Raw genomic sequence first — 20385 nt, forward strand, 5'->3', positions numbered from 1 at the left:
TGCTGTATGTATGTAGGTATGACCCAAGGAGTTTTCCTACACCCTCCTAACCCGCAGAATTCACAGACAACTTCGATAATTGCATAACACTGCCACTATTTAATACAATTTAAATTACAATTATTTATAGAAATTACTCTTCATATTCAAATTTAGCACTGATATTTCAGGATATACAGCATACGTTTAAAGCGGCTAACTGAAACCCTTGGTAACATAGAAAAAACAAACGAATCCTGGGATTTGTGCTTAAGTCGCTGTTGTGGGGTAGCGGTCTAGCGTTTGCCGCCCCAACCACCTTTTTGGCGGGTAATACTTAGTTAACCCCAGGCCCACCGGCTAAAACGCAGTCACACAATTCTGTCAAAAATAAAGGTCATCGTAATAGGCCGTTATAACGAACGCCTTTGTACGCGACCTAACGCGCCACAAACCGCGCATTACTTCCGGGACACTGTATCAAAACCGGAACCGAGTGTAGGGGCCGGAAGTGAACCACCATATCGGAAGCGGCAAGCCAATATATTACCTTCCAAAACCAATGTCTGTGGTCCCCGGGCAGTGCGGGTGCCTACCGCAAACACCCCAAAACTACGCAGCTCCCTAATTAAGATCCTATAAAGAGCGGTCTGCCCCGGATGTGCAACATGGCATTAAAAGCAAGGCCTGGTTTCCAAGAAGGTAAGCCATGGCTTATTAATGATATGCTGTACGTTGCAACCAACACGTGGACATTCGATTACCGGAGTGGTATGCGTAAGGACCGGTCTGCTAATGAGGTGTGTAATATTTAAGATCAGTTATTAATTACTGTATGTAAGAAACTTTATTGAGCTATACGTCTTGGACCGCCTGTGCACTTGTTGAAAATGCTCGGTGGTGCCTGTTTGCAGAAGGGCGCGGCCGCTTGCTGCCCTCAGCCCCATGAAGAATGAGCCCAGTTGAGGTAAGTGATAGTCCCCATTGGTCCTCTTTCTTTGCCGTCGTACATCTCCGTCATGATAGCTCCAAGAAGCCTCAGGCCACGAATCCATACAGATCACAGGAGAGCAGAGGAACATCGCCTCTTACAAGCAGCTCGATAACCGCCCGTCAGGCTCAAGGGATCGATGCATACGGCGGAACGCAGCAGGACCTAGCTCAGAGGCCCCGAGCACAAACTACCACAGGGAGGGGACATTTAGTAGCTCGGCTGCATGATGGAGTGTTCAGACGATCTACTAGAGGGCGGGGTTGTGCACATTTAATTTCCTTATTGATTTGAGCATTTCTGTAGCGCGGCAGCGCGGCCCACGTCAAGTTGACATTAGTACACTGTGTTTGATAGAAAAATGATAAGTGATGAACAATTATCACGCGAATATACATATGTACAGAACTGAGAATGTCAAATTGAAACATACATGTTCGTGCCTAGTTTAGTGGATAAAGTTGTCAAACAGACGTGCCTTAAGAGAATCACAAACTAAATACAAGATCCGTTTTGGACCAGCTCTTATGTAGAGGCTAGGATCTAGAAATGGTGGTCATGGTAGAGTGTTTCATTTGAGAGGAGAGAGAACTTTTTTCTTGAACCCAGAAGTCTGAAGTTCTAAGAAAGTGAGCATCTAGGAAAGCCTACGTGCCAAGACCTTGCAACACCAGTATTCCTTTTGCAGGCTAGTATTAACAGTTGAAAAAGAGTAATTTTATTCCCCTTTTAAAGGCAACTTAAAAAGAGGCCTTACTCCGTTCATGAGAACTGTAATTCCAGGTCTTCGGTGCTGCACTCAAAATAACTGATTAAGAGTTTTTTTTTTTTGCTTTTGAGTTTCTGGATTTGAAGCACCAATCCTTCCTTGTTCTGAACTTACTCTTTTGCACTAGGTGTCTTGGGGTGTTAAAGTTCACAATGAGATACAAAAGGTAAATTGCATACACACCCGTCACTACAGCGCTAAGGCAAAAATATGTTGCACTATTATATTCCAGATGCATTTATAATTCACCTCATACCACTGATGAGATGCTGACGCAGGCTTCTCCTCGGGTGTGCATGGACTGAAGAGGTTTTCTAGTGTGGCCTCTGTGAGAATTGCCACGTGGGATCAGTTGTGAATTATTGTACTTGTGTCTGTACCTATAGTGTGTAGTGAAATAAAGACAGAAAGATAGGATATTTAAACTTATAAGATGCTAATCTGTGGAAGGAGAGTTTCATGCATGGCCTGTGGCCGATGTGGTATGTGTTTAAGTATCCTGCATATATGGTAAAGGTTGTGCATATCATGTCGCTGAGATTGTGACACTGTGCTTATCAGTAGAGTGATGCAAAGATGAATGAACTTATTACGTACTGATAATCTGCATTACCTTGATTAGGGGTCCTCCTCGTCCCAGGCTGTGGGCTGTCCCTCCCGTGACAGTCGTAGCACGTAAAGTATCTTGTAGCCCCTGCCTCTCTGTGCCCTAAACAGCCCAGTGAACAAACAACAAAGAAGGCGGCAAGAACACAGACTTGTACTGTGAATTTCTGAAACTTCAAAACTGCTGTTTTTCTACTTGTGACTGTTTAAATAAAACTCTTGGTTTCTGTGCAATTTGCATGGTGAAAACTGCTGTTTTTGTCCACCTGGTACTGTAAATTTGTGCCCTAGGTTCCCCTGCACTGTGCTTAGGCCTGCAGGAGCAGGCCCCAGCCCCCTCCCTCCCTCCCTCGTTTTTTTTTATTTTTAAAGTTAAAAATGCAAAATACCACCTCAGAGGCTATAAGCAGAGTGTGTTTAAAAGACTACTTCATCTGCTTTATGGTTGAAACTATGTTTGGAAAGTGTATGTAGCACTCGTTTTTGGCTAGAAAGAAGTGATTTGTATAAGTGCACGAAAAGCAGTATATTAAGTGGCTTAGATTTGGGCCTTACCTGTAGGGTTAAAACCTGGGCCAGCAAAGTGTGGATTGAGCCTGCCTGTCTCCAAGGAGATTCTGGTCTTCATGAGCAGCTTCCCTGCCCCCGGGCCGGCATCCTGAGCTTAAGGTCCCATGCCCCTTATATACGTTTTCTATTGGTTGTTACATCTGTACACTGCTTCGTTCCTATGGTTCTGATTGGCTGATAGGTCTGGGATTCTGATTGGTTCCTGAGTCTAGGTTTTCTATTGGACTCGGGGGTTAGGGTTCTGATTTGCTTAGAGGTTTGGGATTCTGGTTGGTTCTTGAGGCTAGGGCTTCTATTGGACTTAGGGCTTATGGTTCTGATTGGTTGCTAGGACTAGGGCTGTGATTGGTTGTAAGGACCTGATCTCTTATTGGTCCTAGGGCTTAGGGCTAGTGTTCTGATTGGTTAGGGCTGGACAAGGGCAGTGCCTGTTGTTGCCGGTGCGGGACAGGTCAGGCCTAGGGCCAGAAATACTGCCATTTATTCCATTCACCAGCACCAACCTTAACCCAAACACAAGCATATTAACACACTCACAGCAAATGCACTCAGCGCATGTATTACAAACAAACCCTAACCACATTTCAGGGTCTCAAAACCACTACAAAACACCGCAATTCACACATATACACCCGTCTACGCCACACAATGGCGCTTTCCCTCTCCCACAAAACACCACTCTGTCCTATACCAATAACAAATCCACACATCACCAAAACAACCCAAAGCCACATTATATATAACTTTAATCCATCCAGACACCCACTCCCTGTTCAAATAAAGCACCAGCTCTACCCTTTACTTGCTCCTAACAGGCCCCTTTTTGTCCCCATCAAATCTATACTCAGCCCTACATCATTTCATCCTCTAGCACCATACTCTTTTTACCCCAAAAAGACACAACAAAAGAATCCTCATGCTTCACTCCACCACACATATTACCTCTTCCAGGTATCAAATCTAACAAACACTCACATCACACACTCTTTTCCAAAACACATCACCACCCCCTTTGCCATTCAACTTCCACTCGCCAACAATACTTCACATACAAATCCTTCTCAGAAAACCACTACATCATCATCTCCTCTCACTACGCCTCAAAAACAATACATAACACACACACCAGCACAACAAAATAACACACACACACTACTGCATAATACTTTCCATCACAAACTAGAAACATACACCCACTCCCACCCCCTGACTACACAAATAATACACATCCTAAACCATCTTTACTGCCAACCTTTCTCTTTTACCTAACATAAATACACCAACACAACCATTCTCATTCAAACGCCTCTCATCCATTGCACTGACCCATATGCTGCACCACTACCCCTAATTCAAACACCTTCCACTCTAAACAGACGCAAACAAAATAAACATGCCACTCTTCACAACGTTTCAATGCCATGTCTATTACACAACAAAGCTACTTTACAAAACCAACACAGCTCACCAACTCGCTCTCAAACACCATTTACACTGCCTACACACGCAGACCAATCAAAATGCCTTCTAAGCCTCCTGGACGAAGAATACAATATAGAAAAGTAACACGATTGCTATCCTCATACAGCTAATACCATCACTCTTCTACAAAACAAAGTCACACCATCACCAAAACACAATTTCTAAACTGCCTACTAATAAATGCTTGATCGCTCTCTAAAAACAAGCATCACATCTATGACCTACACAACCTGACTTACTCTTCATAACTGAATCATGGTTGGGAGATGACATGGCTCCAGTGTTGCATGAAGCCATTCCTCTAGGCTATCAAACTATAACACAAAATCTTATAGGCAAAAGAGGAGGTGGACTAGCTGTTATATTTAAGCTAACAAATACATCTCAATAAAGCTGATGACGTTTCCATACCAGATTACGAGGCCATCTTCACCAGATGCAACCCCAATACCAACTTCCTCCTTTACTGACCTCCACTTAGCAATGCAACATTCCCAGACACTTTTGTGGACACAGTTTCAAACCTGATAACTCAACACTCCAACTTATGCATTCTAGGTGACTTCAATATTTGGTTTGACAAACCCAATTGCCCCATTCAAAAACCATAATCACTGGCCTTGACACACTGAAACTACATCAGATAGTCCAAAAAACCCCACACATCACTGGACACATTCTAGAGTTCATGTTTGCGAATCCAGAACTAGTTACCTTTCAAACGATTACTCCAGTCACAGGTGCGGAACTCCATTTGCTAGCTTTCCATCATAAAACACCAGAAAGCAACACACCTAAAACCACCTTGCATGTTTCAACCGTGGAACAAACTCAATTTTGAATACTTGGAAACACAACTAACATCCAACACAGTTCTAGAAACAATACATTCAGTTAAACTAAATGAGTGACTACAGGAAGCTTTTGAAATCCTAATACCACTCAGAACAACAAATCTGGACAAAAGAAAACAGATAATTCCCCCGCGTTATCCCAGCCCATTACAACCACTCCCTAATACCACGAGTCTCCCAAAAGGGGCAAAAGGCCCATATCATCAAAGTCAAACGAGGGATAAAGAGCACCAGGCCGGGAAAATTACTATCACTCTTGATTACCCCGAAGCCGGCAAGCTTTCGACCCCTTGGGTATTAAATTGAGAAGGCACATCCTTGGGAAATGCATGAACATCTTCAACACAAGCCTCCGATTCACACCAAGGATGTGACATCTGCTCCTGGAACGTGCACGGCCTTCATTTAAAATTAGAAGACCCAGATTTCATGGATTTTATTACACAATATAACATTCTCCTTTTTCAAGAATCTTGGCAGACAACTCCATCCCCTATAATAGGTTTTAAGGAATTTCTGAACCCAGCTAAGAGAGCCACCAAATATGGAAGAGCAAAAGGAGGTCTCTCTACTTTTATTTCTACAGAAATTCCAGGGCAGGCTTCCATTGTAGATTTAGATTGCTCCTGGATGTTGTGCGTCAAAATAGACGTCCCAGAGACCTACACCCTGCTCATCCTCAACATCTATATTCACCCTGCATCTAAACTAAAGAAGTTAAGAATTGAACAACTAATTACTTCATTAAAAACATTAAAACTTGCCTATTTAGATGCTAAAATCATTCTGTCGGGCGACTTTAATATGAATTTACAATACGATAGGAGTAAGGGAATAAAGGGGCCCATACAAGCCCCCAACCGACAGGATAATTCCGGCAAGAAATGCGCATTTCGCTTGAAAGACCTTTCAATGTGCATACTCAATGGCCAAGGTCCGGCCGACCGGCCTGCAGCATACACCAGGGTTACACAAAAAACACGCTCTACTATAGATTATACCTTTACAGAATACGACCTTTTTCCATACATCGCGAATTTTCAGATAAAAGATAGGGCGGAAAGTGACCATCAGCCACAATCTTGTACATTATTAATATCTTTCAAAACCTCAGCGAAAGTAAAGACGCTATCATCTTTAACACAATGTTATAATTTAAAACGCCTCAGCTGGAATAAGAACAACATCGAGGACATCGCAAACACTTACACCAGTCTTTTGGAAAAATCCAATCCCGAAACACTAACCATAAAAGCTTGGGAGTTTTTTATTTACGAAATTAACAATATATTTTTAAAAAATACCCATGCCCGCAAAGCTGGAAATTCAAAAGTGGCTGTCTGGTTCAACAATAATCTGAGGAAACAAAAACAACAACTAAATAAATAGCTCAGACAATTACGATCTCGGGGACCAGAATGCCACCAGGAACTTCTGCTGTTAATCGCAAAAAATAGAAAACAGCTAAAAAATGACATAAAACTCACAAAAAAAGAGCATCAAGAGCATATCTGGGCTAAACTTCATTACGCTTGCAAATTGGGGGATTCCAGGCTTTTTTGGGAACAAATAAACCAACTAACCAATGGCTGGAATCGACATCATCATTCGGATATACTGGAGGCCACATGGAGAGCCTGCATCGAACTCCTATACAACAGAGCTGCACCTCGATCGGCTCCAAACTGTGAAGCACTAACAGTGAAGGAGGCAGGAGGCCGAGACCAAGTTAATGGTATCAATAACCTCGAACCACTTGGGGATTCAGTGTTGTTCACAGAAATTCAAGTGCTAAAAATGATAAAGAACTTAAAATCGGAGGGAGCCCCAGGTCCGAACGGCCTACCAAATGCCCTGTTTCGACATGACCCCGCATTCTGGTCCCAAGTTCTGACTCCTCTTTTTTGCAAAGTTACAGCAGATTGTCTGATCCCTGAGTCCTGGAGAGGAAGTATCCTTAATCCAATCTATAAGTCGGGTTCCCGTTCGGACCCCTCCAACTACAGACTGATTGCGTTGATAGATGTAGAGGCGAAAATTTATGCATCTAATCTCTTAGTAGAATTAGAGGCTTGGGTTAGTCTAAAAAACCAAATACCTCCCACGCAAACCGGATTTCGGGCAGGGTTGGGCACCCTAACGAACATCTCTGCGGTCACTCTTTTAGCTAATCAGGCCTTCGTAAAATCAAGGCCCCTGTACGCCTGCTTCGTGGACCTTAAAGCGGCCTTCGACAAAGTTTCGAGAGCCTCTCTATGGGCTAAGATGCAGGCCTGGCGGGTCCCGTCTAGACTCTTGGAGGCCATTATCAACCTGTATTCTCACACCTGGGTGCAAATCAAGAAAGGAGACGGGTCCAGTGTCACCGGCAAGATCCTAACACTAAATGGGCTAAAACAAGGTTGCGTATTAGCGCCTTGTTTGTTCAACATTTATACATCAGTTCTTGACAAATGCCTTCAGTCAATTCCAGCTGATCCCCCAAAACTGGGCAAAATACCAACGCCATGCCTTCAGTATGCAGATGGCATAGTACTGCTAGCACAAACACCAGCTGGCCTGTAGAAACTGATCACGGGACTAGGAGCCTACACCACCTTAAACCAACTTACGATCAATCATCAAAAGACTAAAGTAATGCGTTTTTCAAAACATAATAAAACACCGTCCAGGTATACCTTCTCCTGGAAATTGGGCGAACAACCATTGGCCCGCGTTACCTCCTACAAATATCTAGGCTTCTTGCTAGATAGCAAGCTTAACTTTAAACAACACGTGGACCAAGGAAGTATAAAAGCAAAACAACTGTTGTTCGCCTTCAAAGTCCTGAAAAAAAGCTCATAGGTTGTTCTACCAGTCACCTGCTACAAGTGATAACCGCAAAATGTCTACCCTCCATCTCATATGGCTCAGAAATCTTGAACACCAAAGATGCAACCACTTTAAATACAGCACAATCCGTATTTTTCAAAAGACTGTTCTCAATCCCGTTACACATCTCACAAGACCAAATCCGTTAAGAATTAGGATTAAAAAACCAGATCATGGCCAGACAAGGTGCTTTAGTGAAGTACTACTGGAGGATGAGGGAGGCAGAAGATAATACTCTAGCCCACCGTTGTTGGGTTGAGATTGAAAGTCAACCTCGACAAGCTAACTCGACGACGACAATCCTGCAGGAATCCTTGTCGGCGTTACAGCTAGAGGAGGTCTGGTCAATACCAGTAACGTATTCTGGATTCAAATATGTGGTGAATTCCGCAATTAAGAGGAACTCCCTACTAACTGATAAAAAGACTTTTTCAAAAAAATACCACGCCTGGGCTGTGATACAGACATATCAGAGGCTAAAACCGCAACGGTACCTGATTGAACATATCTCTTATCATAAAAAGCATTACCTGATGTTGCTACGACTGGGATCATTCCCCTCAAAACATTTAACCCCGCAATGGAAATTCGTATGGCCATCGAAGGAATGTCGCCTTTGCTGTCAAGGGGAGGAGTCATTGTTACATTTATTATGCATATGCCCTTTTTTACTGAAAACACGCAAATCCATTCTTCGGGAGATTTTAAGGAATGAACAGATCAGAACATGTAGAGCTGCGGTCATTAGGTGTCTTGGAGGGCTCTCTACTCCACTCTCCTGTAGCGCCATAAAATTCTGGAAAACAGCAGCAAAAGAATTGGACAAAATTTCTTCAAACCAAGTAGCAATTATACAACCCGCTGGCTGACTTTTTACTGTGATCATGGTTTTTTTAAGGTTTTCTTTTTTGATTAATGTTTAAAAAAAAAAAAAATAATTAAATAACAATAATTTTCATACACATATGCTCATTTAGGGCCTCATGTAGGTAACATACTATTTACAGATTCATAAATACTGAATTTTACCGATTCGGTATTTATGAATCGGTAAATAGTATGTAGGTAAATAATCGGTAATTATTACCGATTCGGTAAATATCGGTATTTATGAATCGGTATTTACCGAATCGGTAATAATGCATCCCTTCCCATTCATTCCTATGAGCCTGGAGGCCCATAGGAATGAATGGGAAGCCAGTTACTATTACCGATTCGGTAAATACCGAATCGGTAATAGGGGAGGCATTATCATGGGTGGCAGGGTGTCACATTGACACCCTGTTGCACCCCTGATTCGTGCATGTGTGCACATGTGGCGCACATACATGCCCTAAGGGCATGTATGTCTGCCACATGGCACTTTACAAATAGCACAAAAATGCTTTTTGTAAGGTATTCGTCATTTACCATCAACTTGTAGTTGGTGGTAAATAACGAATCCAGACACCAATAATGCACTCACTTGAGTGCCCCCTACATTGCATTTCTGGATTCGGTATTTTACCGAATCAATATTTTACAGATTTCTTAAAATTCCGATTCGGTAAATACCGAATCCAGAAATCAGCCACCTACATCTCAAGTGCCTCAATACCGGTCGGTAACGGGATATTTACCGGTTTTCGGCCGTTACCGACCGGTATTGAGGTACCTACATGAGGCCCTTAATGTTTAGAATCAGAACTTTATGATGGTTTGCCATCCTTTTAGGATTTTTAAAGAATCAATAAAAGTATTTTTTGACTTGACACTCAGACCAACAAATCTGGACAAAAGAAAACAGGCACCTTGGAGAAATACAGAACTAAAAGAGATAAAACGGCAAATTGGAAAGCTGCAGCACACCTGGCTTAAAACAAAGAGCAATCAAGACAAACTTCACCCACAGAAATGTAACAGATTATACAAATTAGTTATAAAAAATCAACCTACAAAAAGGTACTATTCAGACTTCAAAATGGCAAATAAAGAATTTTACAAAATTCTCATAGAATTTCGTAAACCTAAATGCATAGAAAGAACTCATCCCGTCACTCAAGAATTCAAGGCCAAACTGGCAAATCATTATATAACCAAATCAGAGATGTTGGACTCCTATTTAAAACAAAGGAAAACCACCAGCACCAACCATTTCCAAAAATACACTCCAAGAGTAGTCTAACCCAGTGAATTTATGCATCTGGTCAAAACAAGCAGACCTGCCGGCAGCCTTTTTGACCCTTTTCCTCCACAAATATTCAAGAACATTCTCCTAACTACCTCTGCTACCACAACAGTAAGAAGAATCATCAATAATCCCTTAACTACAGGAATTTTTCGAGAAGACCTAAAAAAGGCATATGCACTCCCATTATTAAAGAAAACTAACCTGGACCCGCTTGACCCACCGACAACCGCAGACACATTACAAATAAACCATTCCTGGGCAAACTGATAGAAAGAGCTGTCCTCACCCAGATGTCACAGTTCATTGAAGATAATGCCATACTTTCCAACTTCCAAACAGGATTCCATCCAGGAAGAGGCACAGAATCTTCCCTCATCACTACCTGGGATGACCTTAACAACAGTAGATCAGAACGGGGTTGCTGCACTACTTCTCTTGAACCTCTCAACTGCCTTTGACACAGTTGACCATGACTCTAATCCAGAGACTCTACAAAGCTGGCATAGAGGAGACTGCCATCAACTGGATCATGTCCTACCTTCAAAACAGAACAAATGTCACCCATTCTCCACCTTTCTCATCCAAACTGTACTTAAAAAAAATCAGGGGTCCCTCAAGGCTCTATCATCTCACCCATGCTTTTCAACATCTACGTAAAGTCATTACTGGCAATTATCAATGGATTTCAGCTCACATGCTATGACTATGCAGATTACACACAAAAATACTCCTTAAACTAGAAACTCTTAAATCTTCCTTTGCCTCTGAGCCATTGATCCGTGGATGACATGGAGCCATCTCAAATTGAATGCTTCCAAAACAGAAATACTCACATGTGGTGATTGGAAAAATGATGACCCACTTTGCACCTGACCTGACAATCACCTAAATATCTAAGGGAGTAAGGAACCTTGAAATTACCATGGACTCCAAGTTATCAATTAAGGCCCAAGTGGACAAATTATCTAGATAAAGTTTCATTACTATGAAAACGCTTCAACACATCTTCCCCCATCTGGGATTTCCACACACGGTCCAAACCACTATCTCTCTTGTACTGTCTAAACTTAATTATGCCAATGGCCTCTACCAAGCATCATCCTTATCAACTATGGAAAGACTACAACAGATTCAGAACTCTGCTGACAGTCTACCCCTACACGCAAAGCCATAAACCCACATCTTCCCTGCCTTGAGGGCCTTACATTGGTTACTGGTTACCAGAAAATCCACATTCAAGCTGCTTTTTATCACCCACAAAGCAATACATGGAACAGGACCGCTTTTCATCAGGAATAAAATCACCAAATACGTTCAACAAAGGAACCTCAGCTCCAGATTGGCACCTCGCCTCAAAATCCCACCATACAGGGAAAAAAAAACATATATGGCGTATCTTTATCTGTTCAAGCAGCCAAACTATGGAATTTATTACCCCCAAACATAAGATCCACAGACTACTCAAGAGTTGGCTCTTTCCTATATAGCCACCATAGTCAAACACAAATTTACAGCATATCCCTGTCTATATAAACATTTAATTGGATTACATGTATGTATCTAGATATGTGCATTTCATGATATAAATATGCATCTATAGATTTATTACTTTACTCCTGTGAAAGAAAAAGACTCCAATGCACTACTATATTTAACCATATACCTCTCTTAATATATCCTCTACCTCCACTCTCTGACTCATCCCATACCTCATTCTACTACTGTGATCTCCAAAATAACACTTTCCAGACTCTTCCCTGCTCTTTCCCTCCTTGGATCACGTCAAACCTCATTTTAATACTATGAGCTCCCAAACAACCCTTCTAAATTCTTTCCTCACTTATTCCTCCTTTGACTCATCCCAAACCTCATCTTACTGCTATGATCTATGATAAACACTTTATAGACCCCTCCCGCTGCTATTCCCACCCCCAATTAGCCTTTTTAATGCAAGCAACAGACTTGCATGTCCACTGCTCAAATTAACTCAAATTTCACTATACTAATCCTTTTTGGGTTCCGGAGTAGCGTAGTGGTCATCAGGGGTAGTATGTGCTATATAAATACAATTACAATACAATATATTTATATATACACACATACTTTCATAAATATCACCTCCTTCTGTTATATTACCAAGCTGCTGAAAAATTAGGTGCAACTAGGGAGGTAATTGGACTGGTACGAGAAGGACCCCATATCTGGGTAATGGAAGATTAACGGTAAGTAACAAGTTCATTACCACCCTCATCGATTCCTTCTTTTCCCAGTCCTTGCACCCGAAGATGTATCTTAGCACAAAAAAAAGTTGTGCCATACAGATACCAAATGTGTCTATTAGAATAATAACAATTACTTTTTTGCATAGCCAGAACTTTGGAACCAAAATGACCGTTCAAATCATCACAAACAGAAAGACGTTAATGTTTAATAAAGTCTGTTGTGAGGACCAAGGAGCTGCTCTGCAGATCTCAAGTATGGAAACTCCCACTGCCTCCACTCATGAGGTGGAGACCATCCCAGTTGAACGCCCCTGGACATCAGCAAGGAGTACCCCCAACCGAAGAGTACCCACGAGAATCGCTTGACGGACCCACCTACTCCGGGTTACACTAGAATCCTTTTTACCCTTTGTAACAGAGCCATGAGCAATAAACAAAGAAATAGACAAACGAAAAGGCTTAGTGCATTCCAGATAAACCAGAAGAGCCCTTCTGACATCAAAAGTAGAGGGAAGTGAGTCCGAGCAAGGATCTGTAAGTACTGAAAAAATGACTTTCTGAGTATAATGAAAGAAAGAAGAAACCTTGTGGTGCTTGAGAACCACACGATCAGGAAATAATTTGAGATAGGGGAAATCTGTCTTGAGCACACCCGAATTCCCTCAAACTCTGTGAATTAGTTATGACTACCAAGAACACCACTTTAGCATATAACCACAACAGCTCTGCCTACTCAAAAGGCTCAAAGGGAGTATCCATGCAGAACAACTGACAAATCCCAAGATGGAATTTCCTTCCGAATGGAAGGTCTCCGCAACCTGAAACTCTTAAGTAACCTGAATACCAAGAGAGAAAGTGTGGCGGAATAATCGGAAAAGGTACGAAAAGCCTTTATTGTAGTCCATTGAGTAGAAAGAGTACTAGGTGCCAATCCCTTCACAAAACCATCCCTTAACAATCTAGTCTTTTAAAGGAATCCATCCTAGTTGGAGCCTCAGAGAAAGATGAGCACCGTTTGGAAAAAGAGTTCCAGTATGTTTTATTACCTTAAAGTAGATTTAATTGAGGGCGGACTGAATCTCAAGATCAACTTGTGTAGAGCAACCCAAATTCTCTACACCTAATAGTTCAAGACCCTATCTGTCAGATACAAGTGTTTGAACAGGGGAGACAATACTGGAGACTGAAAGGGAGATTGACTGTGAAGGAGGTGAAACAACCAACCTCTGGACAGCGAGAGGAGAAAAAAAAATGATGTTGGGCCAATAAGGCACACTCAAGATCACATGAGCCTGCTCCATTCTGATCTTCTGGAGATCTTTTGGAAGGAGAGGAATTTGGGGGAGAAGCATACAGCAAACCCCGAGACCAAGGGATTGCCAATGCCTCCACTGTCCATGCCTAATGACATGATGTCTCTTTCCAACAAAGGAGATGCAATGCATTGTCCAGGAAAGCAAAAAGTTCCAACCACAGGATCTCATATTTCTGACAGACCAGGTGGAACTGAGGAAGGGACAAGTGATAACTCACTGAAGAGGGCATGTTCCTGCTGAGATTGTCTGCTCAGAAGAGTAACTCCCTCTGAATGTAAATGGCCCTGAGTCGCAGAACATGTGCTTCCATCCAAGCACAAATCAAAGATTCAATGTGATTGAGGGAATTGTGACTTGTACCCCCTGTATATTCAAATAATCTCTTGCAACTTGATTGTCCGTCCTTACCACCACATTTTTCCTTTTCCACTGCTTCTGAAAATTCACTAAGGTTAGCCATCAGCTCCCTCCAGTTCGAGGACTGGCGACTCTTCCAACTGAACCAAGGAGCCCTCCTCCCTGGTTCATTCAACACTGCTCCACAGCCCCACAAACTGGCATCCGTGGTCAGAAGCACTGGAGGCGAGAGCTGAAATGGAACCCCCTTTAAGATATGCTCCTGTAACAGCCACCATGTTAGTTCCTGTGTGATATGAGGTATCATTTGGTCGTAATTCTGTGAACTGAGGTCCCAATGCTCGAGTATGTGATTCACCACTGGTTTCAAATGAAACCTTGCCCAGGGCACCACAGCTGTTGAGGCTGCTAACAGTCCTTGCACTATTAAACAGGGTCTTGCAGAACTCTGTGAACGTGTCAGCAAGTCTTGACAACTGGAGTGGAGAGAAAGCATCCTGCGGCTGGAAGAAACGCAACTCCTGCTTGAGTATCAAATCGAGCCCAATAAAGTTATTTTCCTGAGAAGGAGTCAGATGGTATTCCGGAAGATTTACCAAAAGACTAAGGTCTTTCAAGGACTGGAAAACCAGTTTCACACCCAGCTGTGCCTTAAAAAGAGAATGCAGTGTGTATCCAGCAGGACTCAGCCCACTCTGAGATTAATACTAGAGTGATTGGCCGCACTGCAATGCTCACTGCAATATTGAGGTTCCCTCAAAAAAATTTGAAATATTAGGATGAGTGGTTACATAAATAACTACCGCCATTCATTCTTTTCAAAACAGAAATTCCTTCAAACCAAGACACTGCCTAGCACAGCTTCCTGGCTTTCAACATATAATCACCGGCTCAGTCCCCTTACGGGGTTCCCAGTCAACATATGAGTAAATCGTCCTGAAGATGGTCTTACAGATGTCTTCACACCAAAGACCAAATCGTCGACAATCACATCCATTTTCTATGTGATTCTTTTAATTTTAGGAATTGTTTTTCATGTAATTGACGACAATTTCTCTGTTCTTGAAATATATGAAATGGGTGATGACAAAAGGGTCAATGAGATAAGAAACATAGAAAGACATTGTTGAATCTCGGTCGCCTTTTGTGTTATGTGAATTGGATAATGTACCCTTTGATCTGACACAGTTTTTCACATAAATTTGTGTTTAAATAAGTATATACCCGTCTTGCATTGTTCTTCTTTTTTGTTAAGGTTTTCATGATTGATTCACTCTATTATAATGAGGAATTGTCTTTTTAATTCAAAACAAGCTACTAATTAGTGCTTATTAAAATTTATTTCTGAATCTATCAAAGACATTTTGAAAATGAATCCCATGTAGGCACCTTTACCTGATAGTCTATTAAAAAGAGAAGGGACAGTCAATACCAATCATGTAAGTAGGGAAATATAACACCTTTCAGTTATAAGAAAGCAATAACAAGAGCCCATACCTTCGTAAATACGCAAGGAGAAGTTGCTAGACTGAATAGCAGCAAGACTGAATAGCAGTAACTGAAAATGATGGTCTTCCACTGCAAACCTCGAAGGCTTTCTACATGAACAGGCACATGAAAGTAGACAGCCTATAGGTCGAGTGTTGCGAGAACGTCTCCCTTTATGACTAAGGGTATGATGAACTGGAGAGAGATCATCCGGAAATGTTCCAGCAGAACAAAAGTGTTCTAAACTTTGAGACTCATACCAAAGGAAACATCTGGTTTTGGAACAAGAAATAGATTTGTGTAGAAGCCCAATCCTCTCTGATCCTTTGGTACTCTGGTTATCTGCCTTCTTCAGTAGAAGAACCTGCACTCCGGACATTAGACTGTGAAATTGTATAGGGTCTTTTGGAGAAGGAGTAACCCTGAAGCGAAGGTTGGGTGGCTGATCTTTGAATTCGATCTGATAATCATGATCGACTATCAAAATAAATTGATCCATCCTCCTACTGCCATATAATCATTTGGACTGCTGGGTGTCATGCGTGCGGGACGTTGCGAAACAGGCTTGTTATAGAAGAAGGTCTCGAAAGGGATTCTTATCTGAGGTTTGAAAAACACCCATTCTGTACCCAAAATGGCTCTTGTCAGATGCTTGTTTGAATGGTTATAGAATTTTATTTTCCTCTTCTGCCTTTTCCACCATCTTTTTTCATTCATGACCAAACAATTTTGGACCTAAAAGTGCTGTTTATAAATATGGGACCTCTGACTGGCCTCTAATTTCCATTGTTTTAACTACAGAGTTCTACGTCTCACAATAGAGGCACCTGCTGCAGAAGTGGAAGCCCATAAACTGTCAAACACTGTATCCAACAAGATCTGAATTACCAGTTATATGCTGGCCAAAAACGCAGAAGGATCCTCTTTTGTTGTGTAGTGCCCACTAAATCGCAGGAGCTACACGTTTGTTGGACAATATGAACTTTGGGTGAGGTGCCTAGACTGATTCCAAGCACCCACGCAGGATATGTTGCCCTAGAGACCAGTTATCTCACAGGGCCACCATGAGCCCCACTAACCCTACCAGGGAGCGAATGGTTTCGGTGAACCACTGAACGTGACAAGCCAGACACTCCGGAATCGTGGTAACAGATTAGATCCTTCGCTCAGTTACTCGTGCTCTTTGCTCTCAGAGAAATATATAGACAATACACAATGCGAGATTTTCAATATATTTATTGAACCAATGTTATTCTTGTATAAATACATGTGCTTCGATAATCAGTAGAGAGAAGCAGATGAAAGTGATTAGAAGCAAGAAAAGAGTAAATAGTAGATATAGTTCTACCATGGTGCTAAAACAGTATATATATATGCAGGCAAAACTCCTACTATACGTACCCTACTCTGTGTGTACCTAGAGTGTGTGTAGGTGTGAAGCCAAGAATCTCTCCAAGGGATAAGCCAACCCCATTACCTGGCGAGAGAGAATGTAGGACCCTGTCTTGGTCATGAACTGGACACTCCTCACAGAGAGGTCAGACCGCTGCGTGGTTAAGTCTCAGCATGCAGGGACCCTTGGTGTCAACTGAAGTGCCTCCTTTGCTAATTCTGCTAATTCTATGAGATGCTGATTATTTATAATATAAAGCATCCTTGTGATGTACTTATAGATTAGCAATTTTATGGATATGTGGATAGACTTGGCCCCCCGTGAATGAAGATAGAATGACATTTGAACATTCATGCGTAAAAGCCTTGTGTGTTCAAGGCATCGTGATAATGTTATGCGAAGCCAGATGTGTAAACAGAAGTAGTTTCAGAGAAGCTAATCCAACACTGTCAATCATGTGAATATGTGCAAAAGGTCACAGCAGTAATGTTACTGTGCAAAAGAGGACAAGGTAAGAAATGAGCATCTCCGCTACATGGGCTTAGCCCGGACACATAACAGAACACTCTGATCTGTGTTATCTAGAATCTAAGACCCCTCAGTGCACTTAGTACAAAAGAACACAGCTCTAAACATATGCCAGCACCCACAGAACAGTGCTACCAGAGGAGGCTAATTCTATCATGGACCTCAGTTTGGATAGATTAAGTGATATTGTGTCAGGTTCACTGCTTCCTCCAACTGAACTCATTGAGGAAGTAGTCTGCGATGTCCAGGTATTCAATACAGCACAATGTCCATAAATGGAGGAAGGGATCTCTTATGATTTACACTACTTCAGCTCTCTGGTGAAATATAAGGGGGATATATTTGGCTTCCTACTCAGCCAACAGTAGGACCTGCTCTTTCTTACGGAGACCTGGCAGAGCACCTCTCCTTGGCATGGCTGATCCATACCAGAGGGGTATAAACCCTCACTCCAAATAGAATATCCTGCCAGGACGGTAGCAGTAATTAATAGAGAGCAAATACGCGTCTTCCCTTATTTGAATGGGATAATTGTTACCCTCAACTCCAGGGTTGTTCTTGCCAACCCAAGCAGAATGGAATCATCATTCTCTTTGTGATGGGTTATTGATCCCCTCATACTAACTCTGAAGTTACAAATGCCTTTTTACATGCTTCCGGACAACACTTTAACAAGGTAGTAATTCTGAGTAATTTTAGTACGCACATTGATGTGGGAAATGACACACCAGTGTGAGACGTCTAGCTCTCTTGAACATCAGGTCTACCCGCAGAGAGTAACAAGCATGTTTCGCTATCAGAAGCATGCTTCGAGCTTCATTTTAGATGAGGATCATTTAATCAGAGTAAATAGCATAATAATAATAATGATATAAGGGGTATTTAGTTGTATTGTATTGCAATTGTACTTCTATACCCCTTTCCATATCCCGAGTGAGACCAGGTGCTATGTCAACTCACGTAAGGCACTGTGCACTTGCCCTCTCTGAATAAATTCCCCAAAAAGGTCACTGTGGTATGCTAGACCTGAGTATGCCTGTTTCTCGGATAAGGCGAAGAACACTATATTAAAGTCCATGCATGCAGAACATGCTTGACGACAATAATGCCACGAAAAGGATAAAATTGCTTAGAAACTCCAACTCAAACTCTAAATAAAAGAGTAAAGCTAGCCAAATATCATTACTTTTGCGAAAGGATCAACCTTGTAGGTAACAAGACACAGCAGCTGTTTTCAACGGTAAGAGCATTTATTAATCATTGGTGCTTAGCACATGCTCTGCCAACCTCCCAAGACGTTTTGAAATGAGGTCCACCTTTTTATCTCCAAGGTTATAGGTACTGATGACAGTATCAAATGCAGTGAGAACATTCATGAATCAATTCTTTATCATCCCATGGAAGCCCGGTCTGGCACCAACTACGAATCCTTTGCAGTAACCTTCACTGAGGAAAGGTAGGCACTAATTGTAAAGGCGAAATCTGGCTGTCAAACAATCCATGACCAGTAACTGTCAACCTATATTTATTTATTTGAAAAGTCATGAACAGCACCTTTATTTTGTATTTAACTCCAGTTTGCGCTCAGGAGTATTTTCCCGTGGTTGGAAACTTCTCCTCTGTTGGAAAAAAAACAGGTAATACCTACTGTCTCAAAGAACTGTCACCCCATTACCCTCCTTCTATCACTTGAATGGCTGTTTGGGGAAACTACTTGACTGCCGTTTGTCTTGCTACCTGAAAGAGAATAATAGTCTGGACCTCTTGGCAGACAGGGTTTCGCCCAGGCTGTGATAATAAGAATCCCCTGACCACAGTGGTGGATGAAGCCTGGACAATTTAGATGATGACAGAGCTTTAGAAGCGACCTTCCTGGATCTCTTTCCTGCATTTGACACAGAGCCTGCTACTGTAATGTTTGCAAAATATAGGTCCGAGACTCGAGAGGCATTGTGAGTTGCTTTTTCTACTTTTTCAATAGAAGATTTCAGTCACTTAGTGTCCCTCCTTTTATGAGCAGCTGAAGTGGAAGTTCTTGGTGTGGTCCCTCATGGGTCACCTGTATTTCCCCAAGGAATTCGCACCCTCCAACCAGACTGAAACCTTTACAAAGTAAAAGAACAGGAAATGACACCAAATACAATATGACCAGAAACAAAGTTTTGGAAAAACTAAAAGACAATCCAGGAGGAAACAGCCATGATGAAAAAAGGAAAGAAACCAGAACGAAAACCTGAACCAGGCTAGCTGTGGAGCAGCTTTAAAAGGCAGATGCAAACCCTCATCCAGGTAATTGTTATTTTGAAGCTGAAGGAGTAAGAAGCAGCAGCCTAAGAGCACAAAGGAAGGCAGCCCGAAGTGAGTGGAGGCTTCAAGTGTTCTTTCCTGATACCCTGGAATCACGGACCCAAACAAGTTACTGTGGTTCTTGGACGCCTCGGTTGCCACATGTGCTGGTACATGCAGCATTAGTGCAGCAGAGCGAGACATAACGGAGGGGGAACGCAAAGAGGGCTTTAGTTGTAAAGTCACCCCTCACACACTTCAGTGCAAGCAATTGATTGAAGGGGAAAGCTAAACATCCAACAGCATTAAATGAAAAATGAATACTCCACTGGGCTGATCCAAGACATGATTTAAAATCCCATTCCAATCACCGAAAGACGCTAGTCAAAGTAAGATGGTGGTTGAATGTAACAGACCCAAAGCTCACACATAAGTATATTGTTGGCAGTAGACCTGTTTGACTGGTGTGCTGTCAAAGCTAAGAAGCATCATCTTGGTGGCGG

The 20385-nt window shown here is 42.1% G+C and overlaps 1 long non-coding RNA gene across 1 annotated transcript in view; it reads left to right on the forward strand.

Moving 5' to 3' along the window:
* Nucleotides 1-537: 537 nt before the first annotated feature.
* Nucleotides 538-20385, forward strand: part of LOC146861063 (uncharacterized) — a 144438-nt gene continuing 124590 nt past the window's right edge. Inside the window, exon 1 of the long non-coding RNA XR_014979231.1 lies at nucleotides 538-681. This is a non-coding gene — a long non-coding RNA (uncharacterized LOC146861063). The remainder of the gene's footprint in view (nucleotides 682-20385) is intronic.

Source organism: Triturus cristatus, chromosome 3_1, assembly GCF_964204655.1.
Source record: "Triturus cristatus chromosome 3_1, aTriCri1.1, whole genome shotgun sequence".
NCBI lineage: Eukaryota > Metazoa > Chordata > Amphibia > Caudata > Salamandridae > Triturus > Triturus cristatus.